Here is a 13,833-nt window from a genome sequence, read left to right as displayed (position 1 = left end):
CGCCTAACAATCCACGAGGATGGGGTTGTCTTTCCATCTTCTGGAGTCTCTTAAATGTTCTGTCCTTAGTATCCTAGCATTTTCATTGTATGTGTCTTTCACTTCCTTGTTTAGTTTATTCCAAGCTCTTTTATTTTAAGCCAGTGTGAATGGGATTGTTTCCCTGATTCGTTTCGGTGTCCATTGAGACTTGCTTTGTGTCCCAATATGTAATTTGGAGAAGGTCTCTTGAGCTACTGAGAAGAATGGGCATTCTTTGATGTTTTATGTTTTTATAGAGGTTTGTTGGAGCCATTTGAAACATTGTATCATTTAACCCTAATAAGTTTTATTTCAATATTTTTAGATTTATTTATTTTACTTTACTTCCTGAATGTATGTTTGTGCACCATATGCATGCCTGGTCCCCAGAGAAGTCAGAGGATGGCATCAGATCCCTGGAATGGGGTCATGGATGAATATGAGCCACCATGTGGATACTAGGAATCAAATCTCCGCCCTCTACAAGAACAAGCAGCCTTTATCGCTGAGAGCCACTTTTCAGGCACCTGATTCTCATACTTTACTTTTTGCCCAGTTGGTCTGTTTGCTGGTGAGAATTGAGTACTGAAATCACTATGCCTGTGTTGGGTTGATCTGCGACTTTAAATCTAGTACCATTTTATTTATTTTTGGTTTGGGGTTATGTTAAGACAGAGTCCCACTCTGTATTTCTGTCTGTCCTGGATCTCACTGTGTAGACCAGGCTGGCCTTGAACTCATGGAGATCCACCTGCTTCTGCCTATCATGTGCTGGGATTAAAGTTGTGTGCCACTGTGCCTGGCTCAATCTAGTACTATTTTAAGTGCAATTAAATGGGCCTGGGTTTGCTGCATATGTGTTTAGAACTGCAATTACCTTTGATGGATTGTCTTATTGGATAGTCAGTTTGAAGTGACCCTCTTTAACTCTTTTGACTAGACTTAATTTGAGGTCTATTTTGTCAGATATTAGAATAGAAAACTGATTGTTTTGTGATTCCACTTACGTAAAATACCTTTTCCGTTCTTTTGCCATAGGATAATGTCTAACCTGGATGGTGAGATGTGTTTCTTCGAAAAAAGATTTTGCTTTACAGCTAAATATGTTAATTTGTGTCTTTTGGGTGAAGTGAGACCATTAAAAACTGTGCATTGATTCCTATAATTTTGCTGCTTTCTTCTTCTTCTTTGTTTAATGAATGGTCTAGCTTCATGTAACTCCTGTGGTCTCTTAAGTATATTTAGCTTTCTCTTCAGTCCAGGGTTTTCCCTCCAGTATTCCCTGCCGACTTAGCTTGTGGCCATATACTCCCCTAGCCGGTTTTTATCATGAAAAGTTTTTCTTCTGCCTTCAATTATGATGGACTATTTCTGCAGCTATATGAGTCTGGGTTGACAGTGGTGATCTTTCAGGATTTGAAATATCTCATTCTAAACTATTCTTGCTTCTAAGACTTTGATTGAAAAAGCCAGAAGTTATTCTGATGAGCCTGCCTTCATGTGTGACCTGACCCTTCTCTCGCTCAGCTTTCAACAGACTTTCTCTGCTCTGCTTCACTGTGGCATATTTTCCCTGTAATATGATGTGAGACGTTTCTTCCCTGGCTCTGTCGGTCTGATGTTATGTCTGGGTACTTTTCTCTTTCCTAGATTGAAATTTTTTCTATAACTTTATTAAACATGTTTTCTATGCCTCTCCATTTCCTATGTCCTTTTTTATGATATCACAGAGTTTTTGCATGTTCCATCGTTACATTAAAAAAAATGTCATCCACTTTGACTGATTGACCCAATCATTCTATTTTTGTCCTTAAATCCTGATGTTCTGTCTTGAGGCATTCCACTGAGGTTTTTATTTGCCCTACTGTGTTTTACATTTTTGCCATAATCTTAGTTTTGGTTTCCCTCTGTATTTCTATATCTTTATTGAATTCTAATTTCATATCATGAATTGTCTTCTTATTCCATACAGCAGTTTGTGTTCCTTGGGAAATATATGTGTCCTGTTTGAGTTGTTTGAACATGTTTTCATTCATTCTTTTGCAATCTGCATCTGGAATTTCATGTAAGTCATTTTCACTAGGTGACAGTAAGAAGAGATTGGTAATTTTTGGAGAAGACATGTTACCTTCCTTGGGTTGTCATGTGATTTGTGTTTTCGTGCTGCAGCCTGCCCATCTGGAGTTCCATTGTTTATAAGATTTTGGTGCTGTTGTTGGCAGTGTAGCTGTTCTTGTAAGGTTGTTGTTCTTCTTTTAGGGGAGGTGTGCACACTGTTCAGGAGAGACCAGGCTGTAGTAGAGTTGTGTTGTGCTCTTCTGTTAGACTGGTGTCCTGGGCACCAGGGTCCATCTGCAGTTCACTCCTGTGTCTTATGCACTGTCTGAAGCAACAGTCTCAATTCAGCAGTTAGTCCACTCTGATAATACGGTAGCTGATAACTGTGAAACACACCTTTGGTAAGTATTGATTGTTTCAGAGGGTAAAAGGATCCTCGTGGAACTATTTATTCTAATATGTTCATTATTGGGTGTGTGAATGGGAAGAAAAAGGAAAGAAGCAAGCACTTGTGGTGAAACTGGAAACTTATAGTTCGTTGCTAGATCAGAGAAGGAAGAAGGAGACTTACACGGGAGTGGTAATAACTAAGGCAAGGGAAAGATGGGGGGTTCAAGTGTTGGCCAACAGTAGTCTAAGAAGACATGATAGAGACACACACTCCACTATCATAAACCAAATGAGCCTCTGGACCTGGGAAGATGTGTACCAGCAAGAGGAAAGAGTATTGGAAAAGAAAAAGGAGGAGGAGGAGGAGGAAGAGAAGGAAAAGGAAGATGAGGAGGAAGAGGAAAAGGAAGAAGAGAAGGAAAAAGATGAGGAAAGGGAGAAGAAAGAGAAGGAGGAAGAAGAAAAGGAAGAGAAGAAGGAAAAGGAAGAGGAGAAAGAGGAGGAGGAAAAGAAGGAAAAAGAGGAAGGGGGTGTAAAACAATAAAAGATGCTAGCAGTCTCAATTCTTACCCTCTGCATACCCAACCTATCCTTTTGACCAATCCGAATCCTGCCTCTTTCCCATTTCCGCACAGGCTATGCGCACTGCCTGCATATGGCTTTCCTCCTCCTTCTCTGACCGTCCACTGTATCCTTCAAGTCTCAGCTAAGTCAGCCTCATTCTGGAGGAACTTCATGAATGACCACATGGATGTTACAAGAGAACATGTCTGAACTCTGCATGTGTGATGAGTGTTATCTCATTAAGTCTGGCCTGTGTGGAACAACACCTATGAAATACATGCACACACACACACATGCACGCACGCACACGCACACACACGCATGCATGTGTGAGCACCATTCCTTCAACTTGAACACACACACAATTTTAAATTCAGAAAGTCATTTTAAATTTAAATTTAAATTTTAAATTCAGAAAGTCATGTTTTATCAGTATTTGTATTTTTTACAACCTGCTGCTCTGACAAATAGTGTCACAGCCACCAGGGTAGTCCGTTGACAGAAGCAAGAGGTGACAAGCCTCAAAGCTAGCTAGCCAGATTGTTGGGTTTTGTTTTGCTTTTTTTTTTTTTTTTCAAATGTAAAAAAATACCCCATATATTTTCCAGTAGTGTCTCCCCTCAGTTGCACGGGAGGGAGGCACTGCAGCCGAAATCATGCTAGGATTGCAGTGATGAAAATGGAAAGGCTTTTGGCAAAAAGACTGAAGCTTTATATTTTCTGTGTGCTGTGACTTTCGGTTGAAATCACAGCTGGTTGTACTCAGCTGCTGCCAAGGATGGAGGCTGCCTACGAGCTCCCCGGCGGCTTCCCTGGAGCAGGAGACTTGATTTCAGTCACCAAGCATCTAGTGTACTTTTTTTTTCTTGTAGCATAAACATTAAGGGCACATGCTTAGGTGCCAAGACGCTTCCTTTAAAATCCCAGTTACATTGTTTATTAGCTGTATCGTGCTAGGCAAACTACTTAGCCATTCAGTAGCTAGCTTCCTTGCCCGAAAATGAGAACAGAATAAACACCTCGGTCATAGTTTTCTTGCGAGAACTAAGTGATTAATCGATTACCTGTTGTGTGCTTGGTTTAAGAATCCTGCTGTAAGCCTATGACTCGGTGTATCTAGGGACGTAGAAATAGGTCTGGGGGGAAAGGGACATGAAGCAAAACAGAGATGAGAGAAACAGAGGGAATTTGCCAAGTAGTATTAAAAACTCAGTCTTTATCACAGCTGACCACGCAAGTCAGAAAACCCTTAGTTGTGAATTAACAGGTCAGCGAAAGCTAGCACACTGGATTGAACCCAGGTAGTTGTGCCCCAAAATCAAGTTCTGAGCCACTGAGAAATAACCTCTCTTCGAATCTTTCCCTTTGGGGGACTGGAATTCCTGGACTGTAAAGGAGAAACTGAAATTTAAAAAAAAAACAAAAAACAAAAAACAAACAAAAACAAAAAAACAACAAAAAAAAAAAAACAAACAAAAACGTGGCAAATACAAAGGAAAAAAGTGTAAACAAAACAAGGTCAGGCTTCAAGCTTCTCAAGTTAAAAGATGCCAAGAGACGGGTGTCCCTATGGCAGTGCCCGACTGCCCTGAAAGGACTCACAGTCTTTGTGAACACTTCACTTTGAATTCAGTAGGCCAGAGAGAAATCAAGATCACTGCTAAAGACTTCAAAAGTCTGACAAACCCCTCGGATCCAAATATGAAGCAGAAATGATGGACACAAGGAAAGAGGCTGTCTAGGACATGGTGCTCTGGAATCAGACTGTCAGAATCAAAGCCTTGCCCGGCTCTGGACTCTCAGCTCAAACTGCCTAAGCCTTGAATTTTGCAATTTATAAAACGGGAATAAAAACTTCTGTCTCTCCATGGATTTAAAAGACCTAGATACAGCGCCTAGAGAGAAAAAGAGAGACAGCCACAGCTACATCGGTGAAACATTAGTTCAGTCTCTACAGAGCCCATTTGGTAATACTGTGTTGTCTGTTTAATTAAAACAGCCTTACATAGCACGAAAAGTGCACCAAGTATCCTAACAGGTACTGTGCAAATATTCACTTACCAACTCTGTGGTAAGTTGTTTGTAAAAATGGTGATGATGAGCCAAAATGGTCTCATCAGCGTATTTGTTTTGGTAGGAGTTTTGTTTCATTTGTTTTGTTTGTTTGTTTGTCTTATTGTTTGCTTTGATTTTCATTTTTTTTTTGCTTTTGTCTTTGTTTTAGAGAGGCAGGAGGAGGGAGAAAACATGAAGTTGGGTGGAGACAGAGGTGGGGACGATTTCAGAGGAATTGGGGGAGGGAAAAGAATATGATCAAATATATTTTATGAAAAGATTACATTGAAATTAGTGGTAGTGATGAGACTCTGTCACTGTGTCCTGGTCCTTAAAGGTTCCCCACCACAGACTCTGAGTGTAGCCTTGTGACTTGCTTTGTTCCATAGCCAATGGACACAAGCAGAGGTTTGAAAGGGGCTGTGCTGCCCCTGGGAGACACATACGCCATAAGCTGAGCCATGGCACCTTGACGCTACCTTCCGAAGAAGTCTGAGCTCATCTCCTGAAGCCTGACAGGTCACCTGCCCCTCAGATGACGTTCCCAAAGGCCAACTCACCTGTCAATCACCAGACATAAAAGACCACCCTAGACTGTCCACCTTTCAGCTGACCAATGGACTGTTCAGAGAAACATAACAGACCCCAATGAGGTCACTGGGCAAGCCTGGATGAATAGAGCCATTGAGTTGAACCAACCCACAGAAGTGAGCTAAGCAAAACGGTTATTACTTGAAAATACTGACTTTTGGGGGTGACTTATTATGCAACACAAACTAAACTCACTCATACATTCCTCCTGGGTAGATACTATTATTCTCCATATTTTGCAAAGGAGGCAACAAAGACAAAGAGGAAGGGTCCTTGCACAGCTTATAAGGAGCATAAAGATTCAACCCAGGTAATCAGTGATCAAAATGTCTTTCCTGTTTTGTTTTGGTTTTGCCTATAAAAATACAAGTATTTATTTCATTTAACCAGAAATTAATCATACATAAATCCTACATAATCATACATGCATGCAGAAAGAGTTATAAGTAAGACTATTCACTGAGACGTCACGACAACATCAGAAACAATTCTACGGCTTTATAGCCATGCAAAGACATCATGTATGCAACTATAAAAAGAGCTATAAATACTGAACCTGTAGAGAGTAGGAAAAAAGCAAGCTGCAAAAGGAGCGTACTTACATGCTTCCATTTGTGTATAAAAAAGAATAATATATAAGTGTTTGTATGAACATAGATTATTCCTGAGAGGACATAAGAAGTGGGTTTTACATTGGTTACACTGGGAGGGAATCCACTGGTTGGACACCGTAATAGCAGGCATCGTTTTTATTGTAAACCTTTTTATATTGTTTGCATTTGTGCCATGCAAATGTATTGTCTATTAATTTTTAACTTAAAAGGTTGTTATGGAAGGAGACACCTGGAACAAAGAAAGCATTCATTCAAGAGTAGTGCCGATATAATGTCTTTTCTACATCTGGTGTCTAAGTCCTTCTAACAAATAAAAACTTAAAGCAGTCTTTGCTTTCAAACTCCTGGCCTTGCACAGAAAAGGAAAGAAAGAAAGAAAGAAAGAAAGAAAGAAAGAAAGAAAGAAAGAAAGAAAGAAAGGAAGAAGGAAAAGAAAGAAAGAAAGAAAGAAAGAAAGAAAGAAAGAAAGAAAGAAAGAAAGAAAGAAAGAAAGAAAGGAAGGAAACTTGGGATTCAAAAGTAACAAAGCACTAGCGCCATGGGAAGAGGCTAGTGAAGACTTGGCCATGCAGTTTTAGAGGTGTTTGTGACTGGCAACATAACATGCACTTGAGCAGCCTCTGGTCCTGGTCCATTCACGTTGCTACAACAAAATACCACAGCCTGGCTAGTTTATAAACAACAGAAATGTATTTCTCACAGTTCTGAAAGCAAATGAATTCCAAGATCACATTCCCTGGCAGATTCAGTGTCTGACAAAGGCTCAGATGCTGGTTCACAGGCTCCCCTGCCCCATTCTCACATACACATTCTCACACATGATTAAAGGGGACAGCTATTGCCTGGAATCTTTGGAATACAGAAACCATTTGTAAGGGTTCTGTCTCCATACTTCATCACTTCTCAAAAGTCTTACTTCTTAATACCAACGTCCTGATTATTCAGTTTCACCCTGTTTAAAGTAGAGAGATGAAACCATTCAGACCAGACTTACACTTAGAGAAACCCAGTGAATGGGCATCTTTGAAACGTCTCCATCTGACATTCCCTAGGTACCTTCACCTTCATGCAAGAACATGAAACAAAAGTAGTTCTTTTCGTTTTTTCATCCCAATTGAGTCCTCTCTCTCTCTTTCTCTTTCTCTTTCTCTTTCCCTCTCCCCACCCTTTCTCTCCCCAGAAACAGAACTCTTGGCTATCATGCTCCCCACTGGGCTTTTAGAGCTTAGAACCGGCCTGTACTTTTGCAGGTGCTTAAATGTGTGTCTCTTACAATGGGGGAGGTATTAAAAGGCTTCCAGTCCCACAGGTTGATGTAAAGGGAAGTAGAGCCCAGGGAATGGCATTGCCAGCCAACATCCATCTCTTGCATTCCAGGACAGGGAGTGGGCAGTTCAGTTTAATGTACTCTGGGCAACTCCTCCCATCTCCAGCTGTTGATGTCACCTCTTAAAGACCCTGCTTATCTGCAATTTATCCCAGCTGGAGCACTCCTTAGTTACTGTGGTGGTTGACAGTAAAAAGTTACTGATCTCTGAATTTGGAGTTCAAGCAAGTAAATGCCACTAAGGCCAGTTGCTCCACACCAATGCCGGGTATGCCAGCCTGGCTGGGATCCTGTTTGCCCCAGAAACACCTGAGCAGCTCTGGAGCTGATCCAAAGGTAAAGACAGGTAAATTTCCATGTCAGCTCACCCACAGATTTTCAGAGGCAACTAGGACTGGTTGTATTCACTCTATGTGACCTCCAAATATTCTACTCCCTAACACAGACAGACGGACAGACACACGCGCGCGCGCGCGCGCGCACACACACACACACACACACACACACACACACACACACACACACACGACTTAATTCCAGCACCACTGAAAAAAACAACAAACAAACAAAAAAACTAAACAGTAAAACTAAAAAAAATAACAAAAAGCCAGTAGAGTTCTCTTTGAAACATTCCATCAGCTGAGAGGCAGAAATCATGGAAATTCCCACCCCCAGACGACCAAACCAATAGCTGAATACATACCTTACATATAAACCAACCCCAAACTCCAACCCAAAGAAAAGCAAAGGTCCTGGTGGGAAAGAGGCTCACTCTGTTTTGCAATTTCACAGCTTTGCGTCTTCAGTTATAAAGCTCACTAGTTTCTTCTTAGGTTAGGTCCTCTGGGAGATTTCTTTAGCTTTCTCCCAATCCCTACATGTCTACACTAGAAATGCGGAGATTCTCCCATCTGAATGAAGCGGCCTCCACCCCAAGTCACAATCAGACGCACACTGGGGCTGGTAACCCACACCCTTGTGTATATTAGCACCCCCAGACAGGTTAGTCGTGGTTGTCCTGGGACCCTCCTGCTCTCTGGGGCTGCCAGGGGATGCCCCCTGTGGCTAAGCTTGTCCATTTTCTTCTTTGCACGAAGAGCCCCTGCTGGAGATGGGCAGGGAGAGCTCCAGAGCCCCTCACATCTGCTGCCTAGGAGGCTGCGGCACCGGGCCGCCTCGGGAACTTCGCAGGCAGCTAGCTGGGCTAAGTAAGACCCCAGTCCCGCACCTCGGCGGTGTGGGGGAACGACTGGAGGGGACCATCGCCCCGCCCGTACCGTGTCCTCCCTGAGGCTCCCGGACCCGGACTCGGGGCTTACTGTCCCCATCTGCCTTCTTTGGGCGGTCACCGAGGGAGCCCAACTGACGCCTGCAAAGTTTCCTTGGCTCGTAGGGCTGCGCGCACCCAGGCCCCAAAGCGGAGACGTGGCCAAAGGTGTCGCGGGCCACGGGGCCACCTCGCCGCGGCCATTCCCACCCTTCCCGCGCTCGCACCAGAGGGGCACACTCACTCTCCGCATGCTGCTGGCCGGGCGGGCCGGGCGGGGCGCAGAGGGGACTCAGTCGTCTCGTGTACGCCGCGGCCGGGATCGGGACGGGCGGGGCTCGCCCGGCTGCGCGGGCGACAGTGGTTGTGGTGGCCGGGACTGCGTTTCAAACCGGTTTCAAACCGGGCTCACTGTTCTCTTCTTGCTTCTCGCCTCAGCCTAGAGTTCTCCCGCGATCCCGGCAGGAACCGGTCCCCAGTGCCGCGAGGCTCCGGGAACCCAGCGGGAGAAAGTTCCAGCTACGCGCGGGGCGGGTGCGGGAGCTGAGTGTGCGAGGGAGTGACGGGAGGGGAGCGGAGGCGGTGATGCGCCACCTCCAAAGTACCTTGGTTTTCTCTTCCCACGCCAAAGGCACGCTCCTGCCAGTTCCTACTCTAGAGGTTCCTTGTTTTGGGAGTTCTTTGGGGTGGGGGTGGGGAGCTAAAAGTTGAATAGGAAACGCGGGGTCAAGTCAGGACTGGAGGAATGACCATCGCGTGGAAAATACTCAGTGTGGTCCCTTCCTAGCAAAGCTGCTCAGCAGAGGGCAGTCCCAACCTCCAGGCCTGCAAAGCCCCTGCTTGCCAAACTATCTCCCAACACACACCCTCCCATCCCCACCCCAACTTCTCCAAACCACCCCAAGGCCATCCTCAAAATGCAAATTTAGGGTGCGAGGGGAGAAAGGGCATAGCTCCCCTACCCTGAATACACTGCACACCTGTGAGCAAGGAAAACACAGGATGCCAGTCTGCAAGATCCAGGGCAAGATGGGTCCTTGGCTTTTCTACTGCTTTGACTGCGAGCAAAGTAAAGAAAACAGTGCAGAATTCAAGGTTGCTCGAATTCCATAGCGAACCAATACGCCTTGTTTGCCAAAGACTCTTTGAAAGACTTGCAAAGAAGCGTGAGTTCCCAGAGCCAGCCTTGACAGGTAAACGGGGAGGTGGGTGGGGGAGAGCGGCAAGAACGCAAAGGCTCTGGTGGGTAAACATCTCTGATAAATAAATGCAGCGTATTCTGAGAGATCATCACTTATCACTGCCGTCAAAGAAGTGCCGTTGTAATTTTCTGAAACCCATAGACTGTCAGCAGCACAGAGACCATAATATCACACAGACTAAGTACCCTAATGATCTAATGAGTAAAACCATTTTGTCTGGATCTCTCTCTGGTATTTATCAAGAAAGATAAGAGAGGACGGACTGATGTCTGGAGAAAGGAAATTAATGAAGCCTGCTGCTTCCCTTTTCCCTTCATTTTATGATTTGCCGACAGTGGGTGGTTTTTTTTCCCCCTTGATCTGAATTTCATCATATTGTTCTTTGATGTTTTTGCCTTTGGGGAAATAATAACAATTTTAGTAAGTGTACTTACTTATGAGCCATGTGCTTTCTCTGTTATCGCTTGCAATCCACGACCCCATTAACTATGATTTTATGGCTTTACGCTCTGAGAAGGTAGATAATTTACCCCAAGTCACGCAGCCTGCTGATGGCACAGCTAGGATTTCAACAGAGTCTGCCCATTTGCTCCCAGCCCCTATCTCGTTCTGTGCTCTGCTTCACGAAAAGGGCGCCATTCTGAAGTAATATTCAAACTCTTGACTTGGTCAGGTCAGCCGCTCTCACCTCTGTAATTTGGTCTCTTCATCTACTATATAAAAACTTGGACCAAGTAGACTTGCTGTGTGATAACTTCATGGTTAGCATCGTGCAATCGTAACCTGGAAATAAAGTAGTAATGTCATTGGGTTGTAAGTTATTCTAGTCTCTTTTTAAAAAAGATTTTAGCTTGCACTTGTCTGTGTGCGGTCCTTGTGGTTCAGCACAGGTGGGTGAGCCATCCCATGTGGCTACTGGGAACTGGCTTGGCCGTGGTCCCCTGAATGCAAGAGCAGCATTCAGTGAGTCTCTTGTCTGATCCTGCCTTGACTGCTTCCTATGGCACTAGCACCCTTCTCTCCCCAAATAATGACCAGTGCTTTATGAATCTGATCTTTAATCCAATTCATAGTATTTCTTGCTCAACAGATAAGACTCCTAGTGTGAAGGAGGTAATAATTTTTAGCCAAATAATCATTTTGGCAGTCTTCAAGCATTCGTTACGTGAATGATTGTTTAAATGTTTTAAGTTTGCATACAAGGTCATGGGTTTCCTTGTGGCACCGTACATAAATGTCGATGGACTTTGTTTTTATTTGCCTTCCTTTCCTATCTGCTCTTCTCTCATTTTTCAGGTTCTCTTCCTCCAGATTAAATAGTTCCCCATGTCTGGTTTGCCACCACATGTGGACCATTATCCTCTCCAGGTCTCCTCCTTCCTGTAAGTCTTGTTCTCCTCTCTCACAGTCTCTTTTCTACTTTTGTGATGTGCACACGCACACACACACACACATGTACATATACACATGCACACACTCACACACACACTTATATCCAGAGACCACATGTGAGAGAAAAATGTGGTATTTATCTTTCTGAATATTTTTTTTTTAGTTTAGTTTGACATCATGATTTCTACCTACATTCATTTCCCTGATTTCTTTGTTTTGTCTTATTTTACTTTACTTTGAGACAGGCTCTCATTGTAGCCCTGGCTGACCTGGGAATCATTATGTAGACCAGGCTGGCCTTGCACTCACAGATAAAGATTCCCCTGCCTCTGCCTCCCAGTGCTGGGATTAAAGGTGTACACCACCACACCCAGTTCATTTTTCTTCCTGGCTAAGTAAAAGCCCACAGTGCATCTGTACTTCATTCTCTTTGTCTTTCCGTGTGTTGTTGGGCATCTGGGCTTGTTCTGTTTCTTCTCGACTATAAGCTGTGCAGCAGTGAACATGAATCTGCAAATGTCCTTGTAGTATGTTGACATGGAGCCCTTACAGTGTGTCCCGAGAGTGGCCTAGTCAGATCATACCTTTGTCTTACTGTGAATTTTGGGGATGCCTCCACACTGATTTCCACGGTACCTGCCATGCTCATGTCCCAGCAGTCACTGAAGACGAGTTCCTTTCCCTGGTGTCTTCACCAACACTTGCCAACATTGACCATTCAGACTGGGGCAAGACAGAACCTCAAATCAGTTTAAACGAGCCCTTTCCTGACAGCTAATGATCTTGAATGCTTTTTTTTTTTTTTCCCCAATTTTTATTGTTCATCTGTGTTTCTTTGGAGAAATGTCTACCGAGTTTGTGGATCTACTCATTGATTGGATGATTTTTGATGTTGAATTTTTTTGAAGTTCTTTATGCATTCTAGGTACTAATCTGATGTATAGCTGACAAGGCTTGTCCCCCCCCCACACACACACTAACACTTTTATGGGTTGCCACTTTAGTGATGGTTTCCTTTGTTGTGCGGAGAAATTATCAGTTTTCTAGAGCCCTATTTGTGAGTTCTTGAGACCAGAGTCCTCTGTAGAATGCTCTTGCTTGTACCTGTGTCTTCAAACGTTTTCCCTGTGTTCTCCTCTAGCAGTTTCCAGGCCTCGAGTCTCACATAGAAATCTATATGTTCCTTCTCTATGGCTGTGATAAAGCACTGTGGACAAGCCAACCTATAGAGAAACACTTTATTTGGGCAAGTGGTTCCAGATAGCTGGAGCCCATGATGGTGGGTCTGACGCAGCAGGAGGCAGGCACGGTGGCTGGAGCAGAAGCTGGGGGCTCACATCTTGCACCCATAAACACAAAGCAGAGAGAGTGAACTGAAAGTGGCTGGAATCTTCAAACTGTCAGTGACATACTTCCTCCAGCAAGGCCTTGCCTCCTAAACCACCGACTGGGAACCAATGTTCAAAGGAGACAACTCTTTTAAGCAGTTACAGGGTCTCTGGTCCGTTTGAAATGATTGTTTGCAGGATAAACATCCAGTTCCCCTGGCTCTGTTGTTAGAAGCCGACGTTGGTCAAGTGTGTGATTGTGAAACGTTTGTAAATAGGTGACTGTAACTCTGTGTTTATGTCTAGGTCCTCCCTCAATTCCATTGGGGCACACAGCTTTGTGTGACAGCATCATGATGCTTGCTACTATGGCTCTGTAGTACAGTTTGAGGCTCTGTTTAGGGGAGAAAATATACCAGTTGGTGGAAGAGTAAATAAATATGAGCAAAGTGCAATAGTATATAGATTGATGATATAGATATAGATGATATAGATGATATAGATATAGATATAGATATAGATATAGATATAGATATAGATATAGATATAAACATAAATAGAGTCAGCACTTCACTTGAGGCATATATATGTATATGTATTACATATACATGTAGACACACACACACACACACACACACACACACACACATATATATATATATATATATATATATATATATATATATATACACACACACACATATAATAGATTGAGTCAGCATTTCACTTTGCAGAGGCAGTGTGGAGCCTGTGAGTCCTGTGTTCACAGTCTTGGATGTTCTGATGATAACATCATCTCTGTCTCAAGCTGTCCCACCCCGTTTCCTTTCTAAACTCACACATAGTGTTTGTTTCCCTGAAAACCATCTAATACTAGAGAACAATATGTTTTACTTTTTGCTCACTTCTCTTAATTATATAACACTGCCTGTGGATACAAACAGCAACGGTCTTTTCTCTCCCTCTTCAGGCAGAGGCCATAAACCTCTGTTTTCAACGCCCTAAGACGTACACTAGCTTGGGA

At 43.5% G+C, this 13,833-nt stretch overlaps 1 protein-coding gene across 1 annotated transcript in view; it reads right to left on the bottom strand.

The window, feature by feature from the left end:
* Tmcc3 (transmembrane and coiled-coil domain family 3) overlaps positions 1-9,431 on the bottom strand; it is a 272,618-nt gene extending 263,187 nt beyond the window's left edge. The window contains exon 1 of the mRNA XM_076920032.1: positions 9,132-9,431. The gene's annotated coding sequence lies outside the window, so the exon portion shown is untranslated. The remainder of the gene's footprint in view (positions 1-9,131) is intronic.
* Positions 9,432-13,833: the final 4,402 nt, after the last annotated feature.

Source organism: Arvicanthis niloticus, chromosome 22, assembly GCF_011762505.2.
Source record: "Arvicanthis niloticus isolate mArvNil1 chromosome 22, mArvNil1.pat.X, whole genome shotgun sequence".
NCBI classification, from domain to species: domain Eukaryota; kingdom Metazoa; phylum Chordata; class Mammalia; order Rodentia; family Muridae; genus Arvicanthis; species Arvicanthis niloticus.
The sequence above is the reverse complement of the archived record's forward strand: the minus strand, read 5'-3'. Positions and strand labels throughout refer to the sequence as shown.